The 23,071-nt window shown below is 40.3% G+C and overlaps 1 protein-coding gene across 1 annotated transcript in view; it reads right to left on the bottom strand.

The window, feature by feature from the left end:
- The window catches only part of LOC122808296 (melatonin receptor type 1C-like), a 106,999-nt gene that overhangs the window by 67,647 nt on the left and 16,281 nt on the right, over positions 1 to 23,071 (bottom strand). The gene's annotated exons all lie outside the window — the stretch shown is intronic.

Here is a 23,071-nt window from a genome sequence, read left to right as displayed (position 1 = left end):
CTCCCTTGATCTAGATGAGAATCCCTTCATGATAAGGTGGGCAATGTAGAAGGTCTTCCTAACTACTTTAGCTACATGGGTGTCGAATGACAGACTACTATCAACCTGGGTCCCCAGGTCCCTGATAACTTCTTCTGTGCTCACACGTACTACACCTGTACTACACAAACATGCTTAGGTTTTACTCTCCCATCCCTCCCTAACCTATCTTTCCCTCTGTCTGCATCTCTCACTCCCTCTCTGGTGGATGTGGATACTTACACCTGCTTTGCTTAGGCAGTATGTGTATTTTAAGTGATGCTCTTGATCAGCTGATGGCCTCTGCACGAATTGCAGCCCTCCTCTAGTTGATTGCATGTGGAACAGCTGCGGTAACATTCCCACAGCCAATTGCATGGAAACACACTCCAATATCTAGGAACATCATGTTGGTGTTGGGCCTTTTCATTCACTGTGAGCAGGAACTCGATCTGTTGTTTGGCAAACAGCATCACAGATGGATTGGGGATGCCCACATTTACGCAAACCTTAATGTACCCACTTGTCCGTACCTAAATGCTCATTCTTATGCCTTTCCAACAAGGATGGCATTACTACCAACACTATTTTAATTACACGACAGTATGACAAAAACGATGACGGTGTCACGTTATTACATCTTAGTTTCCTATCTACTTTTTCAGCTGACACGGCAAGAGTCAATGAGATTTTTATAAAGAATTGGGCATTAATTTTGGAAGAACCGTCCATTTGCACTAAGCTAGGTATCAGACCCCGCTTTACTTTTAGAAGGGGTTTTAATCTTAAAAACTTGTTGGAAAGGCATAAGAATGAGCATTTAGGTACAAACAAGCGGGTACATAAAGGTATGTAAATGTGGGCATTGCACACAGTGTAAATACATTCAAGTGACTACTGACATCAATATTAATAACAAACAGTACACAATAAATGGCTCCTTTAATTGTGAGTCCAAAGCTGTAGTATATGCAGCTTGCTGTCAGGTTTGTCCCTCATTTTATATAGGTAAGACCAAGGAAATTAAAACAAAGAATATACGAGCATTGTTATGCTGTTAGTAAAGGAGATGTTAACAATGCTCTTGCTCGGCATATTTTACAATTTCCAACACATGAGTTTTTATTTTTGGTTGTACACCAAACACTCTTGGACCCGAGAGGGGCCTTGGCAACTCTTATTAGAACAAAATGAGTTGTATTGGCAAATCAAAACGGCTGCATACATTTTCCCTGGTTTAAATGAATTTGTGTCTATTAAAAGCGTGTTAAAATTAAGAGCTTTAAATAGATAACATATTAATTTTGCACAAAAGGTTTCAAATTTGATATTGTACTTCTTCGTTGATTAAGTTTGAAACATAGTAATATTTACATAGTTTCATATATATATATATATATATATATATATATATATATATATATATATATATATATATATATATATATATATATATATATATATATATATAAATAAAAATATGGACTCTGTTTTGGTCATATATTCAGTATTATTATGATCAGACTTTAGTCTCTAACCAGCATGGAATTATTTAATATAGATGTTTTACATATTACTATATTTTTATGTGACTTTACTTAGCTAAATATCTTAGTTCTTACAGTAAACTTATGTCATTATCATATATTATACATTTTCAGTTTAGCCCTAGTAGCTTTTAAAATGTTATTTTGTAGTATAATATTTATATATGTTATACATATATATTTAATGTTATTTATAAATTGACTATTACGTATTTAACATTGTAACTTTTTAGAGCAGGTTTTATACTGTTTAAATATTGTATTTTTATATGGTTTTATTTTTATTGGTTGATTGAATGACTAATTGACAATTAACTACAAGCTATATAAGTATCATTGTTATGTTGTTCTGGGTCTGAAGAAGATGGAATATTATTACCACTGAAAGCGCTTACCATATTAAAGTTTTTAGTTGCTTTAGCATTACGTTACTCATATTTGCTTATTTCAGCTTTCTCCTACCATTCAACTCGTTTTTCTTTTGATTTTTAGTAGTGTTTTTGGTTTTCTTGTTTTTTTGTTGGATATCATGGCGAGTGGGAGTGGAGATGGGGAAAGCGGTTCGCAACTACTGTTTCCATCAACATCTGAGGAATATAATGCTACTATGGGTCACAGTGATAACAGCAACTCCAACAAAGCGAATGCTGTTGGGAATTTAACTATATTGGTAAACATGCTTCTTGGGAAAGTTGAGGCACTTTCCCAGAAGTTTGAGCAAGGTACAAGAATGGTCAACACCTCAAGTATGGCAGAAACTACAAATCAAGGACTCAATGTACCCTGTTCCCACAGTAGAAGTGCAAGTCCGAGTACCAACGATGTGCAGCCTTGTTTACCTTCAGGAAGTATTAGGGAAGGCACACAGGAAGTTATCATTGCTCCCAGACAAGAAGTGAATGTAATAGGGGACCGTTCTGCTGGTAACAATGTTTCCAATGCTATTAATAGTATCCCAAGCATGGCTGGTTTTCTGGATCATGATAACTTCTTTATTCACACAGTGAATGACCAAAATGGAGTCAACCAACGTCATGATGTGAGTAATATAACTGATTTGCACAATGCATTTGACCAAAAACTTTTTAAATGTCGCAAACTGCAGCTTGAAGTTGCCTATCTAACTGAATGTTTAGACAAGAAAATCATTCCCAAAGGGCTTAGACAGTGGCGCTTCCCTGCAGGTTTAATTGCTGAATCTGTTTTTCATAAGAACTTTTAGCATTATTTGACAGGCAAGCAGCTGAATTCATTAAAACTTTGGTCAATTTTTATAATACTGAAATTGCTACTTTTAAAACTGAACTTGAAATAATGGAACATTCTATTTGTGGGGATCATAACTTTGAACAGTATAAATATGACTATTGCAGAATTTATTCAAGTATTGATGCTACCATCAACAAACTGTTAGCCACTAAAAGAAAAAATTGACAGAGATGTACAGGCTTATGTCCATAACAAGGCATACCCTGCCCCCCCCCCAGTTACCCACATGAATGGTATTCAAGATTATATGGGTTCTAGACCTGGCTTTGTATGTAATAGCAATGGTCCCAATAACTCCTGACATCATAATGCTCATCTGGAAGAACCTTTACGTAGAAGTGAAAGAATAAGAAATAATCAAACACAACTTAACCAGCAGCAGTTGAATGATGTTAATGGCTCTAGTTCAACTGCTAATAACCAGGTTTTTCAAGTGGACAGGGATTCAAACCACAACAATCAGAACAACCAATCGAACCTGAGACGGCAAGGGAATTGGAAGAACAATCGAAGGAACAAGAGTAGGAGATAACACCAATTGCACCTAATGAACCAGAAATTTTATTGAGCACACACAGTGACTTTAAAATTTTCAATTATACTGCTATAACTGTAGATCAAAATATGGTTGATTTCTTTGCTAAAGGTCTTTCCTTTGTCCCTCATCAAAAAACTAATTTTGTAAAAATGATAATTGATCTTAAAATGTATGTGCGCAAATTGAATTTAGCGGTTCTGATGGGGACCAATTCTACACTTGTGAATTCTCTACGAGTCTCTAGCTTGTTTAACCCCCCACTTGTACCCACATTAATGTCCTTTGAAAAAATGTGTGAGATAGATTTAAGGAGACTATCAGATAATGATATGCACGTTAGATTAATGCACACTAACATTATTTCTGAGGACAAACAATACATCGACTTGATACACAATTGTGGTATTAGAGTTATGAAGCCGGACAAGGGAGGTGGCATCGTGTTTATCAATCAGTCTAACTACATTAGTAAGATGCGTGAACACATGGATTCTGAGGTATATACCCCTGCTAGTTTACATCAGGTTAATACTGCATACAGGCACATTAGAACTGCTCTTGACGATTTATTTCTGGAAGGGTCTATTGATATAGACACCTTTCAGTATCTTTCTATGGCAGCACCTAGAATTCCTAGTATTTTTGGGACTCCAAAACTACACAAGGATATTAGGAACCCCCCTTTTAGACCCATTGTTGATGGTAGGGGTTTGATTACTTTTGCTTGTGCTAAATTGGTAGATAGTATTCTTAAACCACTTATTAACCAGGAGTTACAAATATGTCATGGTTCATGGAGTTTCCTGGATAATATTAACAACTTGGAGTATAAGGACAACAACATTTTTGTTATGATCGATGTAAAAGATCTATACACAGTTATCCCCCACCAATTGGGTATAAAATGGGTGAGAGAATTTATGTTGTACAAGAATGTAGAGCATGATAAAATACGTCTGGTTGAAACACTCTTGGATCTGATTCTTTCTAACAACTATATTATGTTTGATAAGAATATATTTTTACAAAATAAAGGGGTAGCCATGGGGTCCCCATGTGGTGCCAGTTTCGCAAACAGTGTCATGGCATATTGGGAACATAATTTTTTGTTCCCTGATAGTGTTTTTCAGGAAAATGTACTATGGTACACCAGATACCAAGACGACATGTGTCTGGTATGGCAAGGCGATGTCCAACGGATTGAAGGATTCATACAACATATTACCAACAAAACCAATTTTCTTGAATACACTTATCAAGTTGGGGTAGATAGTATAACATATCTTGATGTACAACTGACTAATGACAGTTATAACAAGCAGTATAAAGCTACCATTTATAGGAAACCTACCTACTCTAATGCCTTCCTGCACTACACTAGTGAACATCCATATCACCAGAAAAAGGCAATTGTTAAAGGCCAGTTGGTGAGAGCTGCACGGATGGTTACTGAAGATGTTGACTTTGACTTAGAATGCAACAAGATGAAGTCCATGTTCATAAGTAGGGGGTATCCTATCAAACTATTTCTAGAAACACTTACAGAAGTTAAAGATAAGAGATCAACAGGTTGGTTTAAACCTATTTTAACTAGTAGAGTACACAAGGATGGCATTACTACCAACACTAATTTAATTACACGACAGTATGACAAAAATGATGATGGTGTCACGTTATTAAATCTTAGTTTCCTATCTACTTTTTCAGCTGACACAGCAAGAGTCAAAGAGATTTTTATAAAGAATTGGGCATTAATTTTGGAAGAACCGTCCATTTGCACTAAGCTAGGTATCAGACCCCGCTTTACTTTTAGAAGGGGTTTTAATCTTAAAAACTTGTTGGGAAGGCATAAGAATGAGCATTTAGGTACGAACAAGCGGGTACATAAAGGTATGCGTAAATGTGGGCATTGCACACAGTGTAAATACATTCAAGTGACTACTGACATCAATATTAATAACAAACAGTACACAATAAACGGCTCCTTTAATTGTGAGTCCAAAGCTGTAGTATATGCAGCTTGCTGTCAGGTTTGTCCCTCATTTTATATAGGTAAGACCAAGCGTAAATTAAAACAAAGAATATACGAGCATTGTTATGCTGTTAGTAAAGGGGATGTTAACAATGCTCTTGCTTGGCATATTTTACAATTTCCAACACATGAGTTTTTATTTTTGGTTGTACACCAAACACTCTTGGACCCGAGAGGGGGTCCTTGGCAACTTTTATTAGAACAAAATGAGTTGTATTCATAGGTTCATAGGTTCATACTAGGCTATCTGCCCGAGGGCATTTACAAGCCTAGCCCATCGTTTTGTGGCTTACGCCACCCCTTTAGTATGGGGAACTATACCCATTATTTTGCTGTGCCTCTGTCGAGCAGTGACACTGAGGTAATCCCTGGGGTATATCTGCGATCTCCCATCCATTGGTCAAGATTTCTTTTGAACAAGGCCAACGAGGTGCTCTGCCTCACATGTACCGGGATTTTGTTCCACAGCATAGGGAGTTTTTGGGTGATGAATCTATCCCTCCAGCACGTCCTATTAATAGCCGTGTCGAGGTTTAAGTCTCCCGCCCTTGTGGCTCTGATGGATCTAGATTTTTTGAGGTGAAGCATATTCATCAAATCTGGGTTTGACATGGCCTTGTATGTTAGGCAAAGGTCACCTCTGAGCATGATGGCGACTGAATAGAGCTGGAGTTCTTTCAGTCGGGCAGCATAGGACAGATTTTTGAGACCCTTTATCCTTTTGGTGAGGAACTTTGTGGCCTCTCCAGCTGCTGCAAGTGTCGGGTCAGATACATCCCGAATGGGGCATTGTACTCAATCATTGGTCTGATGAGTGATGAGTAAAGGGAGACTATGACCTCCCTTGATCTAGATGAGAATCCCTTCATGATAAGGTGGGCAATGTAGAAGGTCTTCCTAACTACTTTAGCTACATGGGTGTCGAATGACAGACTACTATCAACCTGGGTCCCCAGGTCCCTGATAACTTCTTCTGTGCTCAGTGGATTGCCACCTATCTGGTAGCTAGGGGTAACCTTGTTTTTCCCAAAGGGTATGACTATGCATTTTTTGGCATTTAACTTCAGGCCGTGGTTCTGGCACCAGTTATCTGTTTCTGTGAGACCCTTCTGAAGGATATATGAGTCAGATGTGTTTTCTACTATGGCGCCCAGTTTGCAGTCATCTGCAAACTTTGTCAGCCATAACCCTCCTGTGTTTGCTTGTACTTCGGAAAAGTAGATGCCAAACAAGAGTGGGCCCAGGACTGAGCCCTGTGGGACACCACTTGTGACAGGCTTTGAGTCTGACATGGCGCCAGCAACTCTGACCCTGTGGGTTCTGTCACTCAGCCAGTTTGCAACCCATCTTGTGATGTATGGGTTAACATTTAAGCTGATGAGTTTTTCAATGATACCCGAGTGGGGTATTGTATCGAAGGCCTTAGCCAGATCGAGGTAGGCTGTATGGACTGTCTTTCTCTCGTCAATGGCTTTGGTGACTGTTTCGAAGAAGTCAACTAAGTTTAAAAGGCATGATCTGCCTTTGACAAAGCCAAACTGGGTTGGATCCAAAGTCTGCAAATTCCCTATGTCTTTATTTATGAGGTCCATTATGATCCTCTCCATGGCTTTGCAGATAAGGCTTGTCAAGCTAATGGGCCGGTAATTTCCAGGGTCGGTGGAGGCACCGCCTTTGTGAAGTGGGACCACAGTTGCAGTGCGCCACTCCTGGGTAATTATCCAGAGGTAAGACTTTGATTAAACAGCTGTCCTAGCTGTGGGTTTAATTCCTCATTGAGTTAGTGGAGCACACAGCCCTTGGACACCATCAGGTCCCATGGATGCTGTGTTTTGCTTTGGAGAGAGCAGTTCTCACTTGGGCTGGAGATGTTTGGGGGCTGCAATCATTTGGTATAGATATCTCTCCTTTTGGGGGGGAGGGGCGGACGAAGTTTGCACTGAACCTGTCAGCCAGTATGTTGGCAATGTCTGTAGGATCAGTAATCTTCACATCATTTTGAACTAGTTCTGAGCATATCTGGGAGTTTCCTCCTAGGTTTCTAACATAGCTAAAGAAGGCCTTATGATTGTCTTTTGAGTCTTTAGCTATTTTTCTCTCGAAATTTGCTTTGGATGATTTTATGAGAGCTCTAAGTTTTTTACTTATAGTGATCAAGGGTGTCTTACCTTTTAAGGATTTTGCTCTATCTTGTAGTAGCTTCCTCCTTTTATTGTAGAGTTTGTTTATGGCTGGGGTCCACCAGACTGGACGCTTGCCTTTGGTACTAAGAGTCTTTGTTTTGTTTGGGATTGCCTTATCCATGCAGTCCTGCAGGTGCTGGTAGAAGGTGTTTGTAAGGGATTCAGCGGCTTGAGTACTGTTTTCCATGCTCGGGGCCTTAAAGGAGACCACACTAGTCTTTAGAAGTGTGAAGTCGGCTTTGAGAAGTTCTTTACTGTGGTCTTTTTATTTCAGGTGGGGTGGGATGAGGACCTCCAGCGAGATTAGTTTGTGATCTGATCTCACCAGTGAGGGGTATACTTCCGGTGTTGAACATTGTGCTCCCATGTTCGTGATGATGAGATCAAGTATGTTATCTCCTCTTGTGGGGATGGTGACTAGTTGTTCCATGGCATTTGAGTTTATGAATTCCAGGAACTTTTGGGCTAGGGTGTTTGGGCTTGAGTAGTGTTCCCAGTCTATATTAGGGTAATTGAAGTCACCTAGTATGATGGTGTTTGGTGATACATTTATCCCCTCTAGTGTTTTGGCAAATCAAAACGGCTGCATACATTTTCCCTTGTTTAAATTAATTTGTGTCTATTAAAAGCAATTTAAAATTAAGAGCTTTAAATAGATAACACATTAATTTTGCACAAAAGGTTTCAAATTTGATATTGTACTTCTTCGTTGATTAAGTTTGAAACATAGTAATATTTACATAGTTTCATATATATATATATATATATATATATATATATATATATATATATATATGTATATATATATATAAATATGGACTCTGTTTTTGGTCATATATTCAGTATTATATTATTATGATCAGACTTTAGTCTCTAACCAGCATGGAATTATTTAATATATATGTTTTACATATTACTATATTTTTTATGTGACTTTACTTAGCTAAATATCTTAGTTCTTACAGTAAACTTATGTCATTATCATATATTATACATTTTCAGTTTAGCCCTAGTAGCTTTTAAAATGTTATTTTGTAGTATAATATTTATATATGTTATACATATATATTTAATGTTATTTATAAATTGACTATTACGTATTTAACATTGTAACTTTTTAGAGCAGGTTTTATACTGTTTAAATATTGTATTTTTATATGGTTTTATTTTTATTTGTTGATTGAATGACTAATTGACAATTAACTACAAGCTATATAAGTATCATTGTTATGTTGTTCTGGGTCTGAAGAAGGTGGAATATTATTACCACTGAAAGCGCTTACCATATTAAAGTTTTTAGTTGCTTTAGCATTACGTTACTCGTATTTGCTTATTTCAACACTATGGAAAAAGGCCAACACACAGGAGGGGGTTGTGCTTGACCTGACTACAGACTGTAAGTGCTGCTATACTGCATTTGGAGTAATGTTGGTTTAACAGGGTGTGTGTTGATATGGCTGTCCTACATGTTTTAATACCTGTCATGTTAGTGCTATGTTAATGAGGAAACCCTCATCTGTAGGGTCATCTGCAGACTGGGCAGTGTGTGGTGCCTTTTGTTTCATGTGTTACCCACAGAGCACCTATCTGTGAACTGCAGAAGGTAGTGTGAGGATTGTAGTCTGTAGATGGTGACAGCCATGAGTGTTACTGAATTCATATCCCTCATAGGACATATGTTGCAACAAACCCTGTTACAACAGTAAATGTATAAGGTTATCACAGCAACATGTCAATACTGGCCCTGTGTTTGTGCCTCCAGCCACAACTCTGTCAACCTTTTTACATATGTCATATAGTAAGAGGTGCATAAGTGCTGTAGACCATATTTGGTGACATCATATCTGATAACAAGCCAATGAGATATCAGACTGCTACACATGTTATGTATAGTAGAGGTTATATTTGATGACATAACCTGGACATTCTGTGGTTATGTGTACAGTACTGAGGTTTGTGTACATATGGTGATTCTCAACAGTGTGTGTATTGTTAATATGTACCTTGGCCTCTGTACAGACTGTGGTAGATGTCATTGTTCTTGGTCCTGATCTATCTGATGTTACATGCTGCTCCACTGTATGTTACCCTATTTGCTTACATGTTTGTAGGGCCAAACACACACATGTCCCATACCACAGACTGGCATTGGACCACACTGTGTAGTGGGCCAGTATATGTAGGGTTAGTGTGTGAGTGGCACATATGAGGATGGTGTTGAACAGATAGTCCATATACTGTATTATTATGCTAGCTTACCATATGTGGCTGTGGCTATGTTCAAATTGGTAAAGGTTATGCACTTTCACACAGGTGTCCGTTACTCTGTGCTGTGACATGTCTGTAGAGCCTGTTATATATGCAGGTGCATGTGTATTCCCCCATAGGAAACATTGGCCAGTGTTGGGCCTGTATGCCTGCAGCTTGCACAATGCTTTGCTACATGCCTAGCAGCTTAGTGTACTTACCCAGTGGGATGTCATGTCCAGATACTTGCCAGATGTACTGCTGCTGGCACACCATAACAGTCATGTATGCCAGACAAAGCAGTGGGATGCAGTACAGATGTATGTCAATAACTATTGGGTAGTATGTGTTCATGGCACCACTGTAACAGCAGTTATTAAGCATCAGGATAGACAGGGGTGTGTGAATGCATAACTCATGCCAAATGTATACCTTGTGGTACATGTTATAGCCATCTACATGGCTGTTAACATTGACATTATCAGGCTTGGGCCACATGTCTTGCACTAAGGGGTTCTGTGTATTGGACTGTCCAGAGTGTGTCAGACTATCCACATATATTGGCCAGTATCTCTGCTGTAGTCCACAGGAGCATTACTGTGCTAGCAGTGGTACTGTACTATGAAGTCCTTAGGCTGTCTGCCAGTAGCCTATGGCACACATGTTAAAAACAGATGCAACCTCACACACACACCATGTCTGTGACGACAATGAGTATTACAGTAACAATAGTCTACAAATATACATGTAATACATACCTAACATTCCCTTTCACTACAACGTTGGGACTATAGGGGCTGAGGTAGGGCTCCACCATGTTCAGGACTTATGGTGAGAATATATGTATATATAATTATCCAGCTATCTATATAGATATATACACATATACATATCGACATACATAATAATTGGATATGTATATGTACATAGATATACATATAAACACTCAGATATTTATGTATACAGAGCTATATATGTCTACACATATACAGATAGAGCTACATATGCACATATACTTATAGATATCTACATATATATTGACAGTAGTAGGTATATCAGAATAGATATGTATGCACATATAGTTATAGATATCTTCATATATACCAACAAAACTAGGCATATCTGTACACATAGGATATGCATACATATATAGCTATATATATATATATATATATATATATATATATATATATATATACATATATGTATATCTATATATACATATGTCTATATGTACATGTATGTGTATTTATATATATATATATATATATATATATATATATATATATATATATATATATATGTACATACGAAGAGATGTACACATGGCCATATATATGTTGCACTATACAGATGTGTATACAGACATATGTATGAGTATACACGTGTATGTTCATGTAGACATATATAGACCTATTATATGTATATGCTAAAAAGAACATCTGTAACCACCAAAGAAAAATAACTGTTAAAATCTTCTCTTTAATAAACTCCAATGAAAAATATATACATAAAATGAATTCCAATAAGCGCTTTTGGCAAAAAATGGCTTCTGCAGATCGTTGAATTCATAAGATAAAAATCAGAATTTAAAAGCCTATCGTCCAATCAAATTACATTTTGTGAGTGCATGGGCCAATCAACATACTTCAATTTCCTTCACATAAGGCCAGTCAAGATAGCGTTGGAAATTCTCCCGCATAGGCTAAGCATATTATTATCAGCCAATCACAGTCAGGTCCCTCAAGTTCAGTAACAAATAACTATGCATTAAGCCGAAAGAAGGAGAAGAAGATAAACCAGTGATAGAAGGGAGGAGAAAATCATCCACCAATCCCTGTGGGTTCCAAGGAACTCTTCCGTACTAAGGCCAAGAACCTTATCTTTAAACAAAGCGACAAACGATCCAACCTATCATATCATATCCAATACCAGCAAACATATGAACTTGGTGAGGTAACAGATAAATCACCAAACATGATAATGTATTGAATATACGACATGAAGAAATAGTAAAACTATTCCCTAGTATGCCCATTTCTATCATATACCATTGAGAAATGTTATTCATGTTTTTTGTTTCAGTAAGGAGCGATGACATCTTTACAATATAGGCCCAGAGTAAATAGATGTAAAATTATCCATAGACATGTGCAATACATTGCTTCCTTTTACATTACAAAATCCAAAATTTTGGAGAAAAATAGTATTTTCATAAAGAAAAACCATGTGGCAAGTCAAATCGCATGAGATGAGGAAGCTGTGTCAAACTCAAGTACCTTGACCAATCAAAATTGATATCACAGTGCTTTCTATGTTGGAAAAATGGACCAGCGTCTAAAAGATCGTATTTTGAGACATCAAAGGGATATTTGAAACTCTGATCCAAACAATACTTTGGCCACCCATTGCTCAATGGATTCATCACACAGCTTTAAATTTCAAGTTATTGAGGTTATCAATTTAACTGCAAGAGGTGGTGATATTATGAACAGGACTGAAGTCAGGGAGATAAGTTGGATTGTCAACTTACAAGTGAATTGTCCACCTGGTCTAAATGTGGTGCTTCCATTTAAACTTATATTGAAGACCAGACAGAATACAGTTGGACACTAATTTTTGTAATTGCTAGCTGTAAAGATCTGAGTCCTTGTTTAGGTTTCACGCTATGTTTGATCCAATATCAAAACATCTAGTAAAGGAAAATTTCTATTCGGTACAATGGTAAGCAATTACAACATTTTTATTGGTTATCTATCATACAGGTGGCTTCTAAATGGCTCAGACATGAAGAGCTGATCCTGGATAGGAGTAATAGTTTGGAAGATGTGATTGGTGATTCGTTTTCAAGCTGAACAAATGAGATGAAGTTTCCTCATCACTCGTTCATTGGCTATAGTACTCTAAAATAATTTCTGTTTGGTCATGGTATATTTATATCTGTTCTAGGAACATGACATAGTTTCTCCATCTCTGTGACTGACTGTTGTAATGGACTTCTGTTGATAAAGCACCATTTTTCTAAACCTTGGCCCTTGAGATATGAAAGGAAACAATATATCACATCTGCTAAAGAGCAATTCTCGTAAAAGAAGCTATTTAATTTTACAGCTGTTCACGTTGCACTTGTATTGCTAAGGCTTTAGCGCTTCATGTTTTAGTAGTTTTGTTATAATTAAAATATATACCAGATAAAAGAATTGGTCACAAATATACAAAGGGAAGTATTTAGAAAAGGATGATTTTCGCTTGATACAATGGAAATTACATTGCAATGTTCTTATTGGTTATCCAATTCATAGATGGTTTCTAAGTGGTGTAGACATGAAAAGCTAACCCTGGATAGGAACAACATATTGTAAGATGTGATTGGGTGTAGTACAGTCACCGTGTGCATCAAAACCATATTAGCCTGTCCATGCATTGATGGTATGGATGACAGGGATGTGGCACAGATATCATCATATGCACAGGGTGTGATGTTGGTTTGCCAGAGGCCAAGGGTGGGCCATACATTTGACACCAACTGTGTGGGCGAGGAGTGTACTCTGATGAGCTGGGCATGGTGCTGTGGTGTGTGTAAGTATAGGGTTGCCCTAGGTGCGTTTCCATAGTGTGTGGGTAAGCATGCACACAGTTCTACCATGTGGCTGCCCTACACAGGTTTTTATGGACAGCTGCAGACCATACCTGGAAGGGTGTGCAGTTCACTGCCTCTGATCATGGACATGTGGACTGTACCTGCCAGGGGTTCCATGGGCCTGTCCAGGTATAGTTCTTGGATGTGCTACTCTCACCTGATGATGACAAATGTCCGCTGGTACCAGGTCCCTCCTGGGACTGACCAGGACCATGTGCTTGTGGCCTGTTGTGGTGTGATGTGGACAGCACCCCCCCCCCACAGTGCTGGGGCTGATACTGCCACTACGGGAGACCCTTGGTGTCCTGGCACATCCACGTTGACTACCAGTGGTTGGCTTTGCTGGCCTACATCCTCACGGCTGTCACCGCACTCCAGCCACATGCTCAAGCACAGACAGACCACAGTCAATGAAGGCCATCATCTCACCAGACCATCTGTCCATGAAATCAGTTAGTCCACAGATGGCACCAGCCAGTTCATGGGCATTATCATTTGCAGATGTGAGAGCAGCCCTCTGCAGTCTCAGGCCTTGCCTGGTGTAACATTCTATACATGTCTGCACCACAACAGCCTGAAACATGCACCTTCCTGTACCAGGTATGTCGACTCTGCCAGGGTCATGATGTCCAGTGGCCCTACCACGAGCACCCTGGGACATCTGCCTATCTGGTGTTCTGCTGGACATCCGGCTATGCCTGCTGTGACCAGAAACAGTAGGCATGGTTACCACACTTCCCTGTGCACTGGCACTGAATGCCAGCTATCCCTCCACTATGGCCACTGGTGATGGGGTGTGTATAGGCACTGAAACTGTGTGTAGGGTTGGGGTGGCTAAAAGGGTCATTTCAAGTGTTGGCACAGTGTCTGCCCCTGACAACCCCACCTGTGCCTCAACAGTACTATCATCATCTTCGGTGTCTATATGGACACCGACATCAGACTGCATGCAGGAGGGACCCTGACCCACTTCGCCACATGTGGGGGAAAACACTAAATGCACTTTATAACCTGTACAGGTTACAGGTTACCTGTAGCTCGGTAGGGGTCTAGTCCCAGTATCGCCAGATAACAGTGTGGGTGTATGTGGAAGGGTCTACATCAGGTTGCAGGGCATACACACCTCAGTGAGTCACCTGTCCATGTGGCACAGGCAATAACCGTTTTAGTAACCTTTGACATGTATTCAAATGTACCCCAGATATGTCACAGCCATGGTGTCACCACAGTGTTATACCCCATTGTGGAATTTGACTGCAGACCATCCCCATGTTGACACATGTACACCTTCAACACAAATTGTTAACATCATAGGGACCACAATCAACCAGTGTTAAAAACAGCTATACTGCATCATTGCTGGACATCATATGCACAGGGTGTGATTTTGGTTTGCCAGAGGCCAAGGGTGGGCCATACATTTGACACCAAGTGTGTGGGTGAGGGGCGTACTGTGGTGAGCTGGGCATGGTGCTGTGTCATATGTATCATATCATATGTAAACTTGGGAAACTCTTACAAAATCCCTAACAGCACCTACTACAACATGGTGACATTCATCCAAACCCAGACCCTAGCATATCCACATGTAATGCCCAATCTACCCATCCCTCCTTCTCACTTACCCCCACTAAAACTCCAAAACACACTTCTCATAGCTCACTCGAATATACGTAGCATTAACAATAAAATCACCCAGCTGCACACCCTACTAGATTTACATTCCTTTGACATCCTATGTCTATCAGAAACTTGGATCAAACCAGCTACTAAAGACAATGATATAATCCCACCTGGTTACAACATTCTGAGACTAGACCATCTAAATAAAAAGGGTGGTGGGGTAGCAATATTATTCAAATCTGATTGCAGATCACCTCACTAGATACTCAACCACCCTCACCTAATAATGCCGAGATCTTAATATCCAAGCTCCAAGTGAATGCTAATAAATCCTTATACATTATTTGCTCATACATCCCCCAGGTTTGTTTGTGTCTTTCAGCTTTTCCCAATTAGGGGTCGCCACAGTGGAACTCCAGTCCGCTAATGATTGGCAGTTGATTTTTACATACCAGGTTGCCAGGCCTGATGCACAACCTTCAACGAAGGTACGCCCATTCACGCATGTCTCCATGCAGAAGATGCTCTGGCTGAGAATCGAACTGGACAGCGTCTTACTGTGAGGTGACAACACTACTGCAGCACCACCACCACGTTCATACATCCCCCAGGTAATAACATAAATAGTCTTGAAAACACCCTTAGTTGGCTCTTGACCTCCTTCCCACAAGAAACCATACTCCTTGAGGATTTTAATATTGACTGGAAATGTTGTACTTCCGGAAATCCAACTACTCACATCAATCTTTATGGATTTCATCAAACCATCACCTCAGCTACCAGAACCCATAAACCTAACAACAAACAAACCACCTTAGATTGGATACTAGTGAACAGTAATCCCCAAATATACAAAACAGGCCTACTCCCCGATGATATTAGTGACCACTCTCTGACCTTCATATCCAGACAAAAGACCTCAATCCCCAACCAAATTAACTGTAGAATTACACGTAACAAGAAAAATCTAAACCCAGTTAAATTTCAAACTGAGCTTAAAGCTTGCAATTGGTCACCCCTAAAATCCCTACCGCTTGATGAAGCAGTCTCATACTTTAACAATAAATTCTTACAAATTTTGGAACACCTTGCTCCCTCTCACACTGTTAGAATTAGGAACAAACCTGCTGCTTGGCTCTCAAATGAAACAAGGCAAAAAATGAGACTGAGAAATAAAGCCTGGACCAATTGGAGACATACTAAACACTCTACTGATCACCTAAACTTTACACAGCTTAGAAATGTCACAAAAAAAATTAATATTCCTTGATAAAAAAAAAAACTATTACCTCACATTCCAATAGACCCAACATCAAAACCCACAAAAGTTCTGGTCAGGTATTAACAAATTGCTCCACCCTGGACACTCCAAAACACCTACCCCCATTAATTTGACTCAGAACTCTCCCAGCCAAATTGCGGATACTTTTAACAAATATTTCTCTGAAACAGTCCAATCAATAGCCAATACCCTCCCACCCATGCTACCTGTTACCACTGCTGACTCACCCCTGTCAACCAACTTACCCCACACATTACAGCTCCAACCTGTCCCAACGTCCATTATACGCAACCTACTTTTCAAACTTAAACCCTGCACACCTTCAGCTGACCTCCTACCAGCTGAATACCTGCAAATGGTAGCTGGAGTACTTGCCTACCCAATTTTCATATTAATTAACAGAACCATAACAGAATGCTCCATCCCCTATCTATGGAAAGTCTCACACATTATTCCACTCCACAAGGGAGGTAACTCAAACGAACTCTTTAACTTCCGCCCCATAGCCCTACTTTCCCCATTAGCAAAAATTATGGATAGACGTATTCATCATCAATTACTTGATCATCTCTTCCAAAACCACCTACTATTGGACTGCCAGCATGGCTTTAGGCCATTCCATAGTACTACAACAGCACTCCTATTCTTTTCAGACTGCAGTAATAAAAACCATAACAACAACTTACTGTCTTCAGCCCTCTTCATTGACCTCACCAAAGCATTTGACATGGTGAATCATCAACTATTGTCAGATAACCTAAGGTCTTTCTCATTTGACACCAAAACAGGCACCTGTATGCAGTACGCTGATGACTCGACATTAATATGTAGTGCCTCATCACCTGCAGAGCTTCAAACCAAGACCTAAACAGTATTTAACTTAGTCAAAAACTGGTTCCATCAATGCTGTCTCCTCTTTACCCCCCCCCCAAAAAAAACAGATTATTATTGTACTCTCCCACATCAAAGTCCCCTGCTATTAACTTTACAGTCACTTCCAACAATGGGACTAAAATAGCTCCCGACTTGACCACCAAACTGCTAGGTGTGACTATTGATAATAATCTGAACTTTGACAAACAAATTAACCTATTAGATCAGTTAATAGAAAACTTGGTTTCCTTTATAGACTCAAACCATTTCTCACAGCTTCAACTAGGTCTACTATCGCCCAAACACACCTAATCTCCACCCTTCTCTATGCATCCCCAATCTATACAAACCTCTCAAAAAGCAATGTCAGCAAACTGGCAACATCTTATAATAACATAGCCAGATTTGCCACTGGATCCCCATTTAGAACCCATCACTGCCAGAATCTCAAACAATTAGGATGGCTGGAACTACAAAGTCAGCTTCTTATACAGCAGCTTACAACCACTCATAAGATTCTGCATCATCCCACAAATACACCCATTCTCGGCAACCTTATTAGCCAATACAAAAACCTAACAACCCTAAGATCTGCAAATAGAGTACTAGTATCTACCATAAAGTCCAACAACAAATCTGGGGACTGCCTGTTCACTAACTCTGTTGGTAACAGTTGGAATAAGCTTCCAAGTGAACTAACATCCCTCTCATCCACCCCACTGTTTAAGAAGCAACTAAAGCTTTTCCTAGAATCACAATGGTTATACCCTTGCACCATCCCAGACTGACACTATTCATCTCACCTGACTACCTTCCCTAGTTGGAATACCTCCCTACTGCTTTGTCTTTTCTCTCTACTAACCTATTGAAGAAACACACTTCCTAGGGAACCAATTTATAAAAAAAAAAAAAAAAAATTCTTTGTTTCTTGTATTGTATCTATTTTACAAAATGTTTTTAACTATAAATGACTATCAATGATATTTATATTGTTATTATATGATCACTATGTACTTTTCTCAGTTTTTATGTTTTTGAGCTTTGATGTGATCACTATGTTCTTGTTTTTTTTTTTCATTTTTTTTTATGCCTTGGAGCTTTTCTCCCCAGGCCTCTGCTGAAAATGGACATATATCCAGTCAGACTTTCATGGTGACCAAATGTAAAATAAATAAAAAATACAACATTGCCTAACAGTGCACACACACACACCTCTGTAACACCTACCTGTCCATGGCTTTACAGACAGTCCCTCGTATATGTCCATGTGGTACCCCATCCTGCATCACACTTGTTAACATACACACATTGATACCACTCATTAACATATCAGTCCTTTAAATGCCTACACAAGTTGTCACAACACAGGATCTGTTACTACTTTACCTGCCTGACCTGTGTGTAGTGTTTTCACATGGCCTCACTGCTGTCATTCAGTATGCACCCTCTGTATGTCCAGACATCATGAGCATGGCCCCTATATGTGTGGGCTACTATGTTCTATCCATAATATCACACACTTGTGTGCCATGTGTATGTAATGCTCAGTGCATGCCAGATATGCTACTCATTCAGCCTATCATGTGACAACTGTAATATTTGGATACACTCCCTGGTGTTGACTAGTGCTTCCCCAATGCATCTGTAGTGCTGCATATGTGGGTTGTAGGTGGCCTGCCTGCTGAATGCGATATTAAGGGTGTATCTGGTGTCTACTTTCCCTCTCGATGCCTGTTCCAAGCTACAAACCATATTATACTATCAGCTGTCCTGTGATTACACACATGACAAGTATTCCTGGTGTGTAATGTGGCAGTCCATGTACACGTACTACATGATCCCAGAGGGAGGTACTGCTGTGTGAAAACCCCACAATCACACATGTGCCTACATGGCCAGCCACACAAACACACACACACATGCACACAAGCATCTTGCATGCATCAACCTCCCTCCACTTCACCAGAGTGACCCTACAGACAAACTGACTACCCACTAGGACACGGACACTCATACAGGTGAGGTTGCACAATGAAAGTACACGCAGCCCTCCTAATAGCCCTCTGTCAACATGCATTACATATGGTACCCGACAGCATGCAGTGCAGCTATAGTCAATCCATGCTGGCAACAGCATACATGTGTGCGATGCATGTGCTTTGTCACTAGGTGAAGCCCCTTCTTCTGGATACCACTGTGCCTATGAACACGGTATTTCTGTGCACCTGTTCTGTACCCTGCCATGTCCTGCGCACCACACCTCACAGGTGTACGGCCCATTGCTGAATGTGTACTACTGTGTCAGTTATTTCGGCTTTAATGCTCACAGCCCCTATGTTTTCCAGCAATACATAACTGGTATGATATGTGGACAGATGTCATTTGTGAATGCCTGATGTCTGATGCACAGCTCTCAATATCAGTGGGCCATGTATAACCAATCCAATACTCTTACCCTGACAACCATCAGAGCATACTGTGGCTATGAGGGGTGTATACAACTTTATTGATTTGATGCACCCATCCTTGATCTGCCATGGGACCACATCACGCATTTTGTAAAAGTACATGAGCCCAATATGTGAAATATGTCCTGTACTTTCACATGCAGTGTCCAGAGAATGTGTTAGGTGTGCAGATTCTGACCATGATGCATACACACAGTGTGGGCATATGTATACACACTCTTATGACGGTTTATCGAACCTCTTGTTGTGTGTACTACAACAGTCACTACTCCTGGCAGGGGTACACCAGAGTGGACCATCTGCATTTGCCAGTGTATGTTCAGTCTGTCCTACACATGTCTCTCTATTTTGCATGATTCCAAGGTCTACTGATGTGTACATCCCTTGGTGTTCACACACTGTCATCACTATTGCTGTGGGGGGTAGGGTTATGCCTGCCACAGGCCCTGAACCTGACTATATGCAGATAGGGCCATTCCTAGCAACTTTAGGATCCCTGCTGCAGTGCACTGGTGTGTCATGCTGACACCCCCTCCTTCAGCCTTTTTGCAGATGCATGACTAGTAAGCCCTACACATGTGTGTCACTTTGCAGGTCCCATACACTGAACACCACATGTTACAGCCTAGTCTCAGCTGATAATGTGGACTACTGTAATGCCTTATTTCATAGTGTATCTTTGTAGCAGTTGCCATTGTCCAACAGGTTTATACACTGGTGTGCACTGTATATGAGTGTTGTTCCAAACATGTCCCTACTGTAGGCCATGTCTCCCACCATTATGATACTTCCTGTGGACACATTCAGCAATGACAGGATGTTAGTTATCATGCAGGTGTCTGACATACCCTTCCAATACCCCATCATGATCACCCCTGTCATGCCATACATTTCACAGCAACAATACATGCACATGTACAGCATGCATTCTGGGTAGGTGTGTTAGATGTGTGCCTGGAATATACCATTGCCATTACATGCCCAGTGTGTTGGCAAGCATTTACTTAAACCATACTCACCAGCTACAGGCTGTTGCCTTGTTGGTTTCCCGGACGGACCTATATAAGAGGGTGAGAGATGCAATGTCAGTGACCATACCTGTCACAGTGCTACAGGGTGGGTGCAGTATTACAATACATCAACAGTACATTTCCACAATGCTACCACATATAGACATCTGTTTATCAATACTATGCAGCAACACAATATATCTATGACATGTCATATATGCATGATCTACCTGTACTGATGTGGATGTATAAGCAACAGTGGTCTTCTGATGTGCCCTGTGGCCTTACCTGCATGCTCCTTGGCCAGTGTATGGGTGGCACCAACCTCCACAAAGGTATCCGATGGATGGTATGTGGTGGGATGGGTAGGTGCCACAAGGATGGCCAGGAGCTTTTCCACACATGTCGGGGGATGGATGGCATGGCCCCCCCCATGGCAAGGTGATCCCCCCCAGACTGCAGCAGCACATCAACGGGCATTGAGAAGCAGGTCAGTACAATGATGCCAGACTTGCTCATAACTGCAGTTGTGCAGTCTGACATCATTGACCCTGTGGACTAGGTCATTCCACAGGGTGGTCCACTTCTGCTGGTCATTGGCAGCCTGGCCAAACAGCACAGGGTAGTGCTGGATTAAGTACATGAGGAGCACTTCAGTTTCGGCAGCTGAATATGTTGGTAGCCGTGCATGTGATATCTGGCTGAAAGACATAAAGATGGATACAGGTCTGAGCAACTCACACAGCAAGGTTACCACAGTTCTTAATACACATCTCTGTCACCCCCCCACCATATCAGTGACAAAAAACTGTGCACACAACTCATTAGGTATAGCTGCTGCTTACCTACCAGTGGGACAGATATTGTATTGTACCACACTTTCTGCTATGTGTTTGTAGCCATGTTCCCTGTGTGGACACTATCATTGCTGGCCTGTTACAGACTATTTGCCTGCATGCCATTGTCAGGGTCACTATGGTCCCACATATGCCTGTGGCATGGCTGGTTTGTGATTGCTGCACATCTGACATTCTATGTTATTGGGGATATCTATGCATGCTGTTGGACATGTTCCAGGATTGTGTAGACTATTACTACCAACATATGTTCCATAACAGTGGAACAATAGCATGTATATGTATTATTGCCCAGCAGAACCACCTCTCCAAATCCATCTGCCCATGTTACCTGGCCACATCACATGTGTGTCCCACCCTCAGGCCTCCTCATATACTGGTCCTGCAATACCATCAGGTGGAACCAACACAGGGGATGTTGACCCCACCTGGGGGCACTCACAGACTTGTTCCTCTCCCCTGAGGTCAGGTCCAGGGTCTGCTCCATAACGGGCTACACAGACACATGTGGGATGTGCTACATCACTCTGAGGCACCCAGTACACATTCATAGGGCCGACATGCTCCTCCTACTCAGCCTCTAGGCCAGCCACCTTCAGGATGTGGACTGCTGTTGTGAGTAGCAGTGGGTGGGAGGCTTGTTCCCATTGTGTTCATATTGGGGCCCATGAAGTCAAAGCAAGCTACACTCCATGCGTATAATAGCCAATAACTTGAGTAATAAAATTACAAATTTATTCTGTTGACAAAATGCTAAAATAATAATAAAAGTAGAGTCCCCAAAAATCACATACGATAAGCGCTTTCGATAAATCTTCCTCAGATCTGAGGAAGATTTATCGAAAGCGCTTATCGCATGTGATGTTTGGCCATAAAATGTAGCTTGCTTTGATATCTTTTTGTGCCTGTATCTGTGCCACCTACTCTTTAGCAGTGGGAAGTAATTATTTTTATCTTTCATATTTGGGCCCATGGGACATCCACATCACAGACCACACACATCATCCAGGGTGTTTACCCACAACATGTGTCACATACCACCCCTGTAGACTGTTCTCTATATCTACCAACCCTGACCACCTCCACAACTATACCTGCCACACTTCCCCATATTCTTATCCCATACTTCACAGACCAGGGCAATGTGGTCTCAATAAGGGGTTCACATGTGACATACCCATCCATGTTGCACACACTGCCAGCTGTAGATATCTGTGTGTATTGCTATGTGTGCTATTTCCTTGCACATAGCATGCAGCACTGTGGTAGTAATATAGGGGGCATGTATTTACATACATGTATGTTTGTGTGTGTGTTTGTATATATGTAGACGTGCATATAGGTATATATCTATATATGTGCAGACATATGTGATGTATATATGTGCTTATATATATGTCTACACATGGGCATCTGTATATTTCTGGACATACATGTATATATAAATATATATGTATATATATATATATATATATATATATATA

This window comes from Protopterus annectens, chromosome 8.part0 (genome assembly GCF_019279795.1).
Source record: "Protopterus annectens isolate FY-2018-M chromosome 8.part0, PAN1.0, whole genome shotgun sequence".
Taxonomy (NCBI): Eukaryota; Metazoa; Chordata; order Ceratodontiformes; family Protopteridae; genus Protopterus; species Protopterus annectens.
The sequence above is the reverse complement of the archived record's forward strand: the minus strand, read 5'-3'. Positions and strand labels throughout refer to the sequence as shown.